The 14717-nt window shown below is 46.7% G+C and overlaps 1 pseudogene; it reads left to right on the top strand.

The window, feature by feature from the left end:
• The window catches only part of LOC130491019 (zinc finger protein OZF-like), a 72665-nt pseudogene extending 59376 nt beyond the window's left edge, over positions 1–13289 (top strand).
• Positions 13290–14717: the final 1428 nt, after the last annotated feature.

The following is a 14717-nucleotide window of genomic DNA, read 5'->3' as shown; positions in this document are numbered from 1 at the left end:
TGGGGAAAAGGAAAACACTGAATAGCTTATAATAATTTTATTCAACTAAGAGAAATAGGAGGATTAGGGCTGCCAGATCTAAAAATGTATTATGAGGCATCTTGTTTTCTTTGGTTAAAGACTTGGATTATGTTAGAAAATCCTAAAATATTAGAATTAGAAGGTTACAATCTCTGTTTTGGTTGGCATGCGTATTTATGGTATAAGAAGGAAAAGGTAAATAGGGATTTTAATATTCACATTATTAGAGCTGGGTTATTTCAAATTTGGAAAAAATATAGAAAGATTTTAGAAAATAGGACTCCGGGATGGATTAATCCAACAGAAGCTCATATGAAAAGGGGATTGCAGCTGAATTTAGATATAGAAATGTATTGAAATATTATTGATTGGAAAGAGGGGAAGTGGGTTTTAAAAAGTAGGGAAGAATTAAATATAAAGGACTGGTTTGTATATTACAGGTTAAGAGATATATTTAATAAAAATAATCAGCTCGGATTTAATAAAAATAAATCCGAGTTAGAAAAAAATATTAGATAAAGGAAATAAAGATTGATAGGTAGAATGTATAAATTATTAATTATAACTAATTTAGAACAAGAAAGAATTAAACCAGTTATGATTAAATGGATGAAGGAGCTAGGATTTAATATTGATTTGGATATATGGGAAAATTTATGGAAGAGAGAGTTTAAATTTACAATAACTACCGTAATGAAATTAGAGAAAACCTATACAAAATGTTTTATAGATGGCATATAACCCCAATTATGATATCTAAGATGAACAGTGGAAATGTGGTAAGGAAAGAGGAACATACATGCATGTATGGTGGACGTGTAAAAAGTTTTTTAAAAATTTGGAAAAAAATAGTGAGGGAAACGAATAATTTGATTAATAGTAGAGTAAAAAGGAAACCATCATTCATCTGAATGGCTTCTATGCAGTCCCACATTGGGACTGCGCAGGCGCAGGCCAGCCACGGAAAAGAATTGTTAGCTTCCAGCAAATTCCAGAAGAGTGCTCCCCCTCCCCTCGGGCATGCAATCTCCCCGCCCCGAGTCACATGACCCAAGGAGGAGGGAGCACTCTTCCCTCCAGTTCTCTTTCTGCCGCCACGGAGAGAGAACGTGCTTACCTTCATTCCAGCAACGTTATGGAGGCTAAGAAAATCGCTCCATTTAAGAAGTGCTCTTCTTGTGGGGCAAAGGTGGCCAAATCCGATCCCCACAAGGAGTGCTTGCTTTGTCTGGGAGAAGGCCATGTTTCCTCCTCATGCAAGAGCTGTGGGAAACTCACGGCCAAAGCATTGAGGGAACGCTCGTCTCGCCTTATCTCCCACCTCTACAAGGTGTCCCTTCGTCCTCAGGAGGATTCCTCCGACCGTCCTACCGGTAAGGTGTCCTCCCCCGATGGGGCCCCTGTTACCAAAGCTACTGGTTCTGCTACAGAAAAGCAGTCCTCGGTAGTCCTTCGACCAGCGCAGTTTATAGCCCCGAGCGCTCAAGATGGCCGCGGCCGCTGCTCGTCGAAGCGTGTCTCCCGCTCTAGGTCTCCTAGGCATCGTCCGCCCTCCCGGCCTCCAAAGTCCCCGTCCGATTCCTCAAGGCGGGGTCGGCGCCGTTCGGCTTCGGAGTCGCCAAAGTCTTCTCGGCGCCATCTATCTTCGACGCCTTCGCGGCCCCATTCCCGGCTAAGTGTGGCATCGCGCCCTGATGAACCCATCGTCACTGTGGAGGATTCTCCTCCTCATCCCCTGGCAACCCCCTCGGCTCCAGACCCGAGCAGGGCCCAGGAGGTACCGGCGGCTTTTAAAGAACACCTCCTTCATCTTTATAAGGATGTGCCATTGGTGTGTCTTGACGGAGGCTCTGCCCTGGAGCAGCAAGATCCCCATGCGAGTGCCTCTCAACCATGCCCGGAGAGGGAGGCTCGGGAACCACAGGACCGTTCAGGTCACCGCGATGGATCGGGCAGTCGGAGCCGTTCCCGTCGGAGCCGTTCCCGTCGGAGCCGTTCCCATCGGAGCCGTTCCCGCCGGAGCCGTTCCCGTCGGAGTCGTTCCCGTCGGAGTCGTTCCCGCCGGAGTCGTTCCCGCCGGAGTCGTTCCTGCTCCCGTCGGAGTCGTTCCCGTCGGAGTCGCTCTCCGCGTCGGGGTCGTTCGACTCGTCGAAGCCGTTCCACTTGTCGGAGCCGCTCTCAACGTCGGAGTTGTTCGCCTCGTCGGAGCCGTTCTCCACACCGGAGCCGCTCTCCAGGCCGGAGCCGCTCGGCTCGTCGGAGCCGCTCTCCCTGTCGGAGTCGTTCTCCGCGTCGGAGCCGTTCCCCTCATCGAAGCCGTTCCCCTCGTCGTTCCTGCTCTCAAGGGGTCCGGTCTAGTCGTCGGCGCCGTTTCAACCGTCGGGACCGTTCCAGTCGGAGTCGCTCCACCCGTCGGAGCCGTTCGGGTCGCCGGGATCCCTCGAACAGGGCTAGTCGCCGCAGTTCGAGCCGGAGTCGATCCGGCCGCCCAAATCGTCATTCTCACAGAGACCGGTCTGTTGATCGGAGTGGGACTGGCCGTCGGAGTCGTTCGGGTCATCGAGATCGTCCTCTCCGGACTGACGATCCTGGACGCTTTGCACGCTCACATCGTCACCGGTACATAACGCCTTCGTTGGGCTCGAGGTCGCCTTTACCGCATCGGGGTCACTCTCAATCGCGACCTAGTTCGTCCCCAAGACGACATTTGTCGGGGTCCCCTGTTTCCCTTATGGCCGATTACGATTCGACTTTTGACCCTGATTATGATCCCTCGCTTTCACGCGATTATGAGGATGACGACACCCGTACGTCCCTACCCTCACCTGATGATTCTGTTGGGGATCCCAAACCCTTATCCCCTGCGGGGGATGTTCGCCTATATGCGGAACAACTGATAAGAATGGCAAAAACCCTTAAAATTGATGTAAAGCCCGAGGAATCAGGTCCTATTGATGATGTCATGGACATCTTGCATAACCCCGATGTGGGCCCGGCTGTATTCCCAATCCTTAAGAGTCTCTTAGAGATTCTTCACGCGAACTGGTCTAAACCAGCATCAGTTCCTTCCTCCACAAAACGTATAGAGAATTTATACAAGATACGGAAAGAAGGAGGGGAATTCTTATATCAACACCCCCCTCCTAACTCCATCATTGCCGAAGCCCTTCCTGGGAAGTTCAGGTCTGGATCCCACACCTCCCCAAGAGACCCTGAGGGTCGTAAGTTAGACACTCTGGCAAGGAAGGTTTATTCCTCCACGGCAGTTAGTGTCCGCATCTCCAACTTCATGGCCATGATGGCGAGATATCAATTCGCCCTTTGGGACCGCATTTCCCCACAGGTTTCCCTCATCCCCGAGGACCAACGCCCATCGGTCCTAGCAGTTCAGGCTGAGGGAATGTCCCTTGCGAGACAACAATTAGCTGCTGCCAGACATGTGACTGATTCGTCCAGTAAGGCCATAGCCTCTGCTATAGTTATTAGGAGGCATGCCTGGCTGCGCCAGTCGGCGCTTCCCTTAGATACCAAGGCCCGCATAGAAGATCTCCCTTTTGAGGGCACGGTTCTGTTTAGCACCCAAACCGACACCTTCTTGGACCGCCTCAAAAAGAACAAGACGAACGCCAAGTCCCTTGGTATTACTCGTCAGACCTCTGATAACAGGAGGCGATTTTTCGGCCGTTCAGGTGGTCAATCTTCCCGCCCATTTAGGTTCCAGGCCCCTACTCAGCACCCCCCCTTCCGTCCATCTTTTCCTCGTCCACAACAGGACAGGAAATTCTCTAATAGGAATAAATCGCGCAGGGGTCAGAGGGGATCCCCTGGTTCCTTCCCCAGGGCAAAACAAGCATGACTAACCGTACATGTTGATTTTTGTGACCGGTTGTCACCGTTTTATTCCCAGTGGTCATTTATCACTACTGACGTTTGGGTTCTTAAAATAATAAAATATGGTTATTTCATCGAATTTGATTCTCTTCCTCCTTTTAGGCCGATTGCCCATGCTGTCTCTCATGACACGGAGCTTCTTTCTGCAGAAGTTATTGCATTACTAGCTAAGGGCGCAATCTCTGAAGTACTTCCTCCAGACCAGAATCATGGCTTCTACTCCCGTTTCTTCTTAGTGGATAAGAAAGGCGGGGGAAAGCGCCCTATCCTGGACCTACAGGATCTTAACATGTTTGTCAAGACTAGGAAGTTTCGTATGCTTACCTTACCTGAAGTGCTCCCCTTCCTTGATGCGCACATGTGGTTCGCAGTATTGGACCTTCGTGACGCATATTTTCATATTGCAATTCACGAAGAGTGCCGCTGTTATTTACGTTTCTGGTGCAATAACAGGTGCTACCAGTATAATGTTCTACCATTTGGCCTGTCCACTGCCCCTAGGACTTTCACCAAGTGCCTCGCCGTAGTGGTTGCGCACCTTGCAATTCAAGGATGCATTATTTTTCCTTACCTAGATGACTGGTTGGTGGTGGCCCACTCAGAATCCGAATTATCCTCACGCATGGACCTGATCCTTGCAACACTTCATAATCTAGGTCTTCTAGTCAACTTTGAGAAGTCTCACCTAACCCCTGCACGGGCTCAGACGTTCATTGGGGCTTGTTTGAATGCCTCTTTGGCTCGGGGTTTCTTCCCCCTTCTAGAGCTCATGCCATCAGAAAACTCATTAAGAGTTTTGTCCGCAATAGGTTCCAACCAGCACATAGAATCCAACAGTTATTGGGCCTTATGGCTTCCACCACGGCGGTGGTGGAGTTTGCTAGGCTTAGAATGCGACCACTACAAAACTGGTTCGTCAGAGCCTTCACTATTAATGTGGACTCGCAATTTAAACATTTGTCCATCCCCAGGTGTGTCTTGTCCTCTCTACGATGGTGGACATTGGATGTCAATGTTCTCTCAGGGGTTCCCTTCCGTAGACAATCTCCGGACAGGTTTTTATTCACTGACGCCTCCCTGTTGGGTTGGGGGGCTCACTGCGACCATCTTACAACACAAGGGAGATGGTCTCCTTCGGAGTCTTTACTGCATATTAATTTGCTTGAGCTTCGTGCCATCCGTCTTGCTCTGTCTTCGTTCACAGGGTACCTGATGGGTCGGCGCGTTCAAATCGCCACAGACAACACCACCGCCCTGTTTTATCTAAACAAGCAGGGCGGCACAAGGTCCGTTTCGCTCTGCAAAGAAGCCAGCGACATTTGGGAATGGGCCATACATCACGGCACCTCCCTCTCAGCAATTCACATTGCAGGCAAGAGCAACACACTAGCCGATGCCCTGAGCCGCTGTCCAGACCTTTCTCACGAGCTCACACTGAACACTACATGCCTACAACATGTCTTTCGTCACTGGGGTCGTCCCCTAATAGACCTCTTTGCCACACAATCCAATGCGATATGCCCCAGATTTTACTCCAGGGCGGGGATCAGCCCAGGCTCTCTGGGAGACGCCTTCCAAATTCCCTGGAAGGGGACGCTGTTTTATTTGTTTCCCCCGTTCCCTCTACTTCAGAGGGTAGTTGCCAAAGTGATCCAGGACGACACAGATGCCATCCTTGTCACTCCCTATTGGCCCAGGAGATCATGGTTCGCAGTGCTCAAGTCGCTTGCACACGGACAGTGTCTACTTCTCCCGAGAGACCCCTCCCACCACCCTCCCAATCTGCAATTGGCAGCTTGGAGGGTCCTTCCTCGAGCCTATGGTCTGATAGAGTAGCCCAGGTGCTTCTCCATTCGCTCAAACCTTCCACGCGTCGTTCTTACGACAATAAGTGGAAGCGCTTCTCTGATTGGTTATCAGTTAAGGGCATCTCCCCTGTAACCTGCCCTTTGTCCACTATTTTTGATTATTTGCTGTTCCTTAAGGATGAGGGCCTATCCAATTCATCTATTAAGGTTCATTTGGCCGCCATATCGGCTTTTCACCCAGAGGTTGACTCCTTCTCGGTTTTCTCTCACCCCCTCTCCAAAAAGTTTTTGAAGGGTCTAAACAATTTATATCCACCCGTTACCTTGCCAGTTCCCCAGTGGAGCCTGTCTCTGGTGCTCACTCGTCTCATCACTTCCCCTTTTGAGCCCCTGGCCACCTGTAATTTGGCCTTGCTTTCCTTTAAGACCGCATTTCTGGTTGCAATTACCTCAGCTAGGAGGGTGAGCGATTTGTCGGCTCTTTCCCATTCCCCTCCATACACTGTCTTCCACTCTAATAGGGTGGTCCTTAGAACTAAATTGTCATTCCTGCCCAAGGTGGTGTCTGCTTTTCACCTGTCACAGGACATCGTCCTACCTGTTTTTTTCCCAAATCCGTCTTCTGACGCTGACAAAGCCCTTCATTCGCTCGACGTAAGGAGGGCTCTCCTGTTCTATATTAACCGTACCCAATCCTTTAGGACTGCAGACAACTTGTTTGTCTGTTTTGGGGGAAAACATAAAGGTCAACGGGCGTCTCCTCAAACCATCTCCAGATGGATTACATGTACTATTAAATTGGCTTATGACCTGGCTCACCAGGATTGTCCTCCCATGATCAAGGCTCATTCTACCAGGGCGTATGCGGCTTCTGTCGCCTTCTCGTCAAGAGTAGATATCCGGGACATCTGCAAAGCTGCCACTTGGTCCACTCCATCGACGTTCATGAGGCACTACGCGGTGGATGTGGATTCTGCAAGGGATGCAGCTGTTGGACGTGCAGTATTGCAGTCCTTATTCCGGTGATGTCCCACACCCACCGTCCTGGTAAGCGAGCTCGCTACTCTCCCAATGTGGGACTGCATAGAAGCCATTCAGATGAAAAACAGAGTTTCACTTACTGTAACTGTTGTTCATCTGATGGATCTTCTATGCAGTAACACATTCCCTCCCTCCTTCCCCGCTGTGGGACCTCTTCCGCTTCTATGGTGGTTGGTTCCGTGGCGGCAGGATGGAGAACTGGAGGGAAGAGTGCTCCCTCCTCCTTGGGTCATGTGACTCGGGGCGGGGAGATTGCATGCCCGAGGGGAGGGGGAGCACTCTTCTGGAATTTGCTGGAAGCTAACAATTCTTTTCCGTGGCTGGCCTGCGCCTGCGCAGTCCCAATGTGTTACTGCATAGAAGATCCATCAGATGAACAACAGTTTCAGTAAGTGAAACTCTGTTTTTCTGTTTGCTGGGAATTCCACCAAATAATATTTCTGACCAGGATAGGATTATTTGCCAATATAGTTTTGCTGCTGCAAGAATTGTGATAGCTAAAATATGGAAACAAGTAAATAAACCTTCTATTACTGACTGGAGAGAGAAATTATGGTTGTATATGAGGATGGCCAGATTAATGGAATTTCTGCATGGAAAGGATATGGAAGAATTTAAAAAAACATGGTCTAAGGCCACCTCATATTGGGATAAGATGGCAAAAATGGATTTTACGATATTTAATGAGTTATAGAAAAATATATATTATATAAAATACATTATATAATATATAATATACATAATTTATAATGTTAACAGAAAAATAAAATTGTTTAGACACTTCTTCGGAAGTCGGGTGAAGGGTCACTTTTTAGGTGGGTGGAGGGGAAAGGGTATTTTTGGCTAATTTTATAGACTAGTAATTATGAATGTATTAAATGCATTAATTATGTTATATGAATTCCCTTTTATACTTTTTTGTATTTTTATTTTTAAAAATTTTCTTTTATATTCTTTTTTATATTGTATGTATGTTGTTAAAATTTAATAAAATTATTTTTAAAAAGTAGGAAAAGGATGACAGAGATCTGATGTAAAAGGAATACAGTTTATTACAGTTCATTGGTTCCTTGTGAGAAATAGGCATAGAAGTGCCCCCCATTCTTGGTGTGGGCCTCATGGGACTTGTTCACAGTGTCATCCTGGCAGTACATCCATTCAGGCTGGTTGTGGAAGGGTGTGCAGATGAAAGGAGGGCTGGCAACAATGTCAGGCCATGGCCTGGCACCCCCAAAAACTTTGGCAGTGGGGCATGGGGTGGATGTGAGGACTGGTTGATGTCTCACCTGGCCAAAAATCTGGATGTGACATCAGAATGTCTGCACTCTGGAAACCCATCGATATTACCATAGAGTTTTCACAGGCACTAAAGCCATGTCTGAGCTTTCAGATGGATGTTAAAGCAACGTATCATGCAACATCATTTCCACCTCCCTCTGTTTGGTGTGATCCTGCTTGGATGCTGATTTGGTTTTGAGCTCCAAAGTTCACACGGCACATTTCGTATCTCATAGAAGTCAGAAATGTGTTGGCATCATTTATCACCCCACAAGGCTCATGGGTACTTGGTGCGTCTCTGTCACCTCTCCCACAGTTTCCTAAAAATCCTTACACATTTCTTGAGTGTACACAGGGCAAGGTTTCACAACCCTAGGAACCCGGGGTGCGTGAAGCCAGATTCCCTCAAGCAAACAGAATAGGAAGTTGAGACTAACATGCTTCCTGCCTATTTGTTTCCCTCACAGGCAGTGAAGAGATGCTGTCGAGCCAGTGTCTTTGCAGAGTAGTAGAAATGGCTGCTTCACCTCCAATCCAGGTAGGGGAGATGACAGCCTGGGTCCCCTTCCTTCCTCATGGGGTCTTTTACTCCAGCAGTTGCTTCTAAGATGTGCGAGCGAGAGAGGCTCTGAAGGCCACTCCCTTTGCCCACACCAAGCTCTCCATCCTGCACCCTCTCGGACTGCCCCCTTCCAGAGTGCTGTCTCTGCCTGGCATGATCTCTGACAAGGGAATCTGCTTTTTCTTTCAGTCTCCAGCTTCCTTTGAGGACGTGTCTGTGTATTTCACCGAGGCAGAGTGGGCCTTGCTGGATCCTGGCCAAAGAGCTCTCTACATTGAAGTCATGCTGGAGATCTATGAGAGCGTGGCCTGTCTGGGTAAGGATCTTTCATCGGTGCCACTGGGATGATAGATGGATGAAAATATTGAACAGCAGTATGCCATTTTGAGGCTTGCCTCACTCCTTGCCCACTGCTGGGGGCCTTGAGGAGTTGGGGTGGCAAAGAAAGCCATGTTCAGCATGGCCAGTTCAAGTGACCGAAGCTACTTGCATGGCCCAGGGCAACTGAAGCCCATATTGTGGCCACCACCCAAGCCAGAGAGGGTTCATGCCCTGAGGCCGATGTGGGATGAGAGGAAGGGGCCAGATCCTAATTTCTAAGTTGCCAATTTTTATAACATACCCTTCCCCCAAATGGGATTACATTCTTCCACTCTGACTGTGCTCTGGAACGGATCTGTCACCCTTACACTAGTTGGTATTGTCAGCTTTGATCTTGACCAGCTTTCTATCCTTCCAGAATTTTTTTTCCTTTACTTGGGAGTTTCTTCATTGCCCATATAAAATGATCATATCCCCCCCCCACATGTCAAAGAAGCTAAAAATGTAAGAGAGACTACGGTGGACACTGAAAAGGCCTTGTGTCTGAAGAAAGGCTGGAGAGTTCCTCAAGGGAATCTCAAGAGAGTATTTCCGTCCCAAGTGAGATAGCTGCGAGTGGGTATCTTTCATGGTTATGGCAAGAGAAAGGCAAGGAATAGCCATGGAGGGTTTCTGCTTCTCTTGTTAAAAACTCTTGGTTTTGTAGAATTATAAATCCCACTGGGTAAGGAGGGAGGGAGCCATTCTGGGTTCTGGGTAGCTCAAAAGTTACTCCTGGATAAAAACACAACTACGGCTCTTGATTGGCTGCAGGTTTCTTAGATACTGTAGGTGCCAGGGAACGGTGGGTGTTAATTAAGAATAGCCAGGCTAGATGATGCCCAAGTTCCACGAACCCTATCCTACTGTGGCCACCCAGATGCCTTCAGGCTTTTCTTGCCCCTCCCAAAATTGGTACCTATTCCAAACACTGTGTGGGTCCCCTTTGAACTGTGAGGTGAGGTTCTACATTCTACTTTCCCCACACCAAACATGCATTTGTGGGAGGCTGAAATCCAACTTCTCATAGCTCTCATCACAACTAGAAGAAAACGCTCTGTGCAGTGGCAGGACTGGGTGTCATGGGAACTTTAATCAAGAGCAGAGAAACAAGAGAGCTGCACTGCAAGTCAAATGTGAACAGTGCAGAAATGGTTCTTTGCTACTTTCCCCCTTAAAGTTGTTACAGGGAGTGTGGGGAAGGGGTAGACAGGTAGTAAATAGAAACAGCTGTACTGGAGGGCCTGGCTGGAGATAAGGTGTGACTAGCGTTTCAGTTTGAGGGGAAGGAAATTCTGATAAAGGAAATGCACATCCATTAATGGGGAGTGCCTGAATGATAGCATGGCTTCTTGCAGGGGGGCTGATTGGACCTCTTTTTTATTGCAGCAGGAAATGCAGAGAAAACACATGGGAAATTCCAGGGGTTCTCTTTGGAAAAAGTCAAGCATGAAAAGGCCAAAGGCAGCTTCAGGGACGGAGATGAACTAGAGAGGGAGGAGGGAAGCCACGCAGAGAAGACAAAGGATAAATCCATTCCTTGCCATGGAGGGGGCTTCTGTGAAATCCCAGTTCAAGAAGAAAAGACAACCAAAATAAGAAGGAATGAAGGCCTCTGTGCTTCTCTGATCAAACCGAATATAATATCAATTAGTGAATGCACAGTGGAAAGACCTGTACACAAAAGAATACACACAGAGGAAAAACCCTATGAATGCTCAGAGTGTGGAAAGAGATTCACTCGGAGTGACTGTCTTCAACAGCATCTAATTACCCACACAGGTGAGAAATGTTTTGAATGCTCAGTATGTGGAAAGAAATTTGGTTCGAGGAGCAATCTTCTACGGCATCAAATAATCCACACAGGGGAGAAACGTTTTGAATGCTCTGTATGTGGAAACAAATTTCGTTCGAGGAGCAATCTTCTAGAGCATCAAATAATCCACACAGGGAAGAAACCGTTTGAATGCTCAGAATGTGGAAAGAGATTCCGTTCACGTGGCAATCTTCAAATTCATCAAAGAACCCACTCTGGGGAGAAACCTTTTGAATGCTTAGAGTGTGGAAAGAAATTTACTGTGTTTGCCAGTCTTCAAATTCATCAAAGAACCCACTCTGGGGAGAAACCGTTCGAATGCTTAGAGTGTGGAAAGAAATTTACTGTGTGTGCCAATCTTAAAATGCATCAAAGAACACACACAGAGCAGGAACCTTCTGAATGTTCAGAGTGTGGAAAGAAGTTCCGTTGCAATCGCAGTCTTCAACTGCATGTAAGAACCCACACAGGTGAGAAACTTTTTCAATGCTCAGAATGTAGAAAAAAATTCACTACAAGTTCCAAATTTCAAATGCATCTAAGGACCCACACAGGGGAGAAACCTTTTGAATGCTCAGAATGTGGAAAGAGATTCAGTCAGAGTGGCACTTTTCACGTACATCTAAGGACCCACACAGGGGAGAAACCTTTTGAATGCCCAGAGTGTGGAGAGAAATTCACTACAAATTCCAGTCTTCAAAAGCATCTAAGAACCCACACAGGGGAGAAACCTTTTGAATGCCCAGAGTGTGGAAAGAAATTCAGTACAAGTTCCGGTCTTCAAAAGCATCTAAGAACCCACACAGGGGAGAAACCTTTTCACTGCTCAGACTGTGGAGAGAGATTCAGACGAAGTGACACTCTTCAGGTGCATCAAAGAACCCATACAGGAGAGAAATCATTTCAGTGCTCAGAGTGTGGAAAGAAATTCAGTCACAGTTCCAGTCTTCAACAGCATCAAAGAACCCACACAGGGGAGAAACTATTTGAGTGCCCAGAGTGTGGAAAGAAATTAACTATGAGTTCCAGTCTTCAAATGCATCTAAGGACCCACACAGGGGAGAAACCTTTTGAATGCTCAGAGTGTGGAAAGAGATTCAGTCACAGTTCCAGTCTTCAAAGGCATCTAAGGACCCACACTGGGGAGAAACCTTTTGAATGCTCAGAATGTGGAAATAAATTCACTGTGAGTTCCAATCTACAAGTGCATCTGAGAACCCACACGGGAGAAACCTTTAACTGCTCAGACTGTGGAAAGAAATTCACTACAAGTTCCGGTCTTCAAAAGCATCTAAGGACCCACACAGGGGAGAAACCTTTTGAATGCTTAGAATGTGGAAAGAGATTCAGTCAGAGTGACGCTTTTCACGTACATGTAAGGACCCACACAGGGGAGAAAACTTTTGAATGCCCAGAGTGTGGAAAGAAATTCACTACAAGTTCCATTCTTAAAAATCATCTAAGAACCCACACAGGGGAGAAACCTTTTGAATGCTCAGAATGTGGAAAGAGATTCAGTCAGAGTGGCGCTTTTCACATACATCTAAGGACCCACACAGGGGAGAAACCTTTTGAATGCCCAGAGTGTGGAATGAAATTCAGACACAATTCCAGTCTTCAACAGCATCAAAGAACCTACACAGGGGAGATACCTTTTGAATGCTCAGAGTGTGGAAAGAAATTCAAAAGAAGTGGTGATCTTCAGAGGCATCAAAGAACCCACACAGGGGAGAAACCTTTTGAATGCTCAGAATGTGGAAAGAGATTCAGTCAGAGTGGCGCTTTTCACATACATCTAAGGACCCACACAGGGGAGAAACCTTTTGATTGTCCAGAGTGTGGAAAGAAATTCAGACACAGTTCCAGTCTTCAACAGCATCAAAGAACCCACACAGGGGAGAAACCTTTTGAATGCTCAGAATGTGGAAAGAGATTCAGTCAGAGTGGCGCTTTTCACATACATCTAAGGACCCACACAGGGACGAAACCTTTTGAATGCCCAGAGTGTGGAAAGAAATTCAGACACAGTTCCAGTCTTCAACAGCATCAAAGAACCCACACAGGGGAGATACCTTTTGAATGCTCAGAGTGTGGAAAGATATTCAGTCACAGTTCCAGTTTTCAAATGCATCTAAGGACCCACACAGGGGAGAAACCTTTTGAATGCTCAGAGTGTGGAAAGAGATTCAGTCACAGTTCCAGTCTTCAAAGGCATCTAAGGACCCACACTGGGGAGAAACCTTTTGAATGCTCAGAACGTGGAAAGAAATTCACTGTGAGTTCCAATCTACAAGTGCATCTGAGAACCCACACGGGAGAAACCTTTAACTGCTCAGACTGTGGAAAGAAATTCACTACAAGTTCCGGTCTTCAAAAGCATCTAAGGACCCATACAGGAGAGAAATAATTTCAGTGCTCAGTGTGGAAAGAAATTCAATCAGAGCAGCAATCTTCAACAGCATCTAAGAACCCACAAAGTGGCCTCACAGCTGTGAAGGCTAAAGAATTCTGACAGCAGAATTAATTTGGGCTAAAAAGAAAAGGTTCTGTCCCCGAACCCAACAACTCCGTCAGTTTAGAGAGGTCCGGCCTCCCCATCAAATTCAGTCTTGTGGAAATGGGCAGGTATCCTTGGCGTTGGCAAGTGAACATTGTGTAACACTAATTCCCCAATCCCAGTTTTCCTCCCCACCCACCCCCAGATTCTGTCAGAGAAAATCAGGAGGCAGAAGTAAGATTCCCTCCTCTGCTCTGCTCCCTTCAGACTCCATGAGCAGGAAATGACCTGGAATAAGCCCTGGGTCAAGGCTTACTCCTCACCTCTTGACTCCTCACAGTCCTCCTTAGATTCCTTCATTGAGATCGTACCTTTATGGAGCAGAGTAAGAAAATTCTCCTTTCCTCTCACCACTTTATTTTGGAAAGGTATCTGCATTAGGGTTGGTAACAGACCGGGAGGGGAAGAACTATCCTGCCCCTTTTCAGAAGCTTAGTGTGTGGACATGGGTAGTAGAAGAGATACTGAAGAGGTAAATATAAACCCTCTGTTAAAGGGACAGCATACGTTTTTCCTCCAGCAATGGCCACCCATAATTGTTTCTTTATCAATCAGATAAAATAAAACTCTGCTAAGAAAGGGTTATAACTCTTTAAAGGGGTTGTTATTTGTGTCAGGTAATTCAGATCATGTGTTTTCTGTGCTTTGTGTGGGTTTTATGAGCTGGGCTTCATTAAATGTTTCAAATGTTAGTGTGGCATGTCTCTTTAAAATTGGGAATAAAGCTGTAAGGGAGAAATCCTCTTACAGACGCTTACGGGCTCCTCCAGCCACGACTGATCCCCATGAGTGAATCTGACCTATGTTGCTAACATTCAAAATGTGGGCCACTTAAATTCAGAAGCCAGAGTGTTGGCTTATGATCTGAGTTCAAATCCACAGTAGGCTGGGAGTTCTGTGGATGTCCTTTAGACAGTGACATTTTCAGACTAACATGCCTTGCCAGATAGTTGTAACAATTATATATTTGTGTGTGGGGGGGAGGGGAGATTTTGGAAGAGATTTGTTTGGTAGGTGCTCAAATCTCAGGACGTCCTTATTTATTTATTTATTTATTTAGAACTTTTATATTCCACTATTTCTTGTGGTTCAAGGTGGCTTGCAATAATAGTTAAACAATATTTAATAATTAAAACATCTCAGTTAAAATAAAAAATGAAATGGCAAACCTCTCTGTCCCTTGCTCTTTCAAAAGGCTCCTACTTTGGCAAACAAGCAGGCCTTGCAGTAGAAGATCTCCATGAAGGGGCCTCCCTCATTTCATCAGGGAGTCCAGCCCAAAGAGCCAGAAAAGGCCTGGTCCCTGGTAAATGATATGTGTTATATTGGTTGTGTACCAAAATATCAGTTTTTGGTTATTGTAGAAATACTTCTCAGTTTTTC

Source organism: Euleptes europaea, chromosome 1, assembly GCF_029931775.1.
Source record: "Euleptes europaea isolate rEulEur1 chromosome 1, rEulEur1.hap1, whole genome shotgun sequence".
NCBI lineage: Eukaryota > Metazoa > Chordata > Lepidosauria > Squamata > Sphaerodactylidae > Euleptes > Euleptes europaea.
The sequence above is the reverse complement of the archived record's forward strand: the minus strand, read 5'-3'. Positions and strand labels throughout refer to the sequence as shown.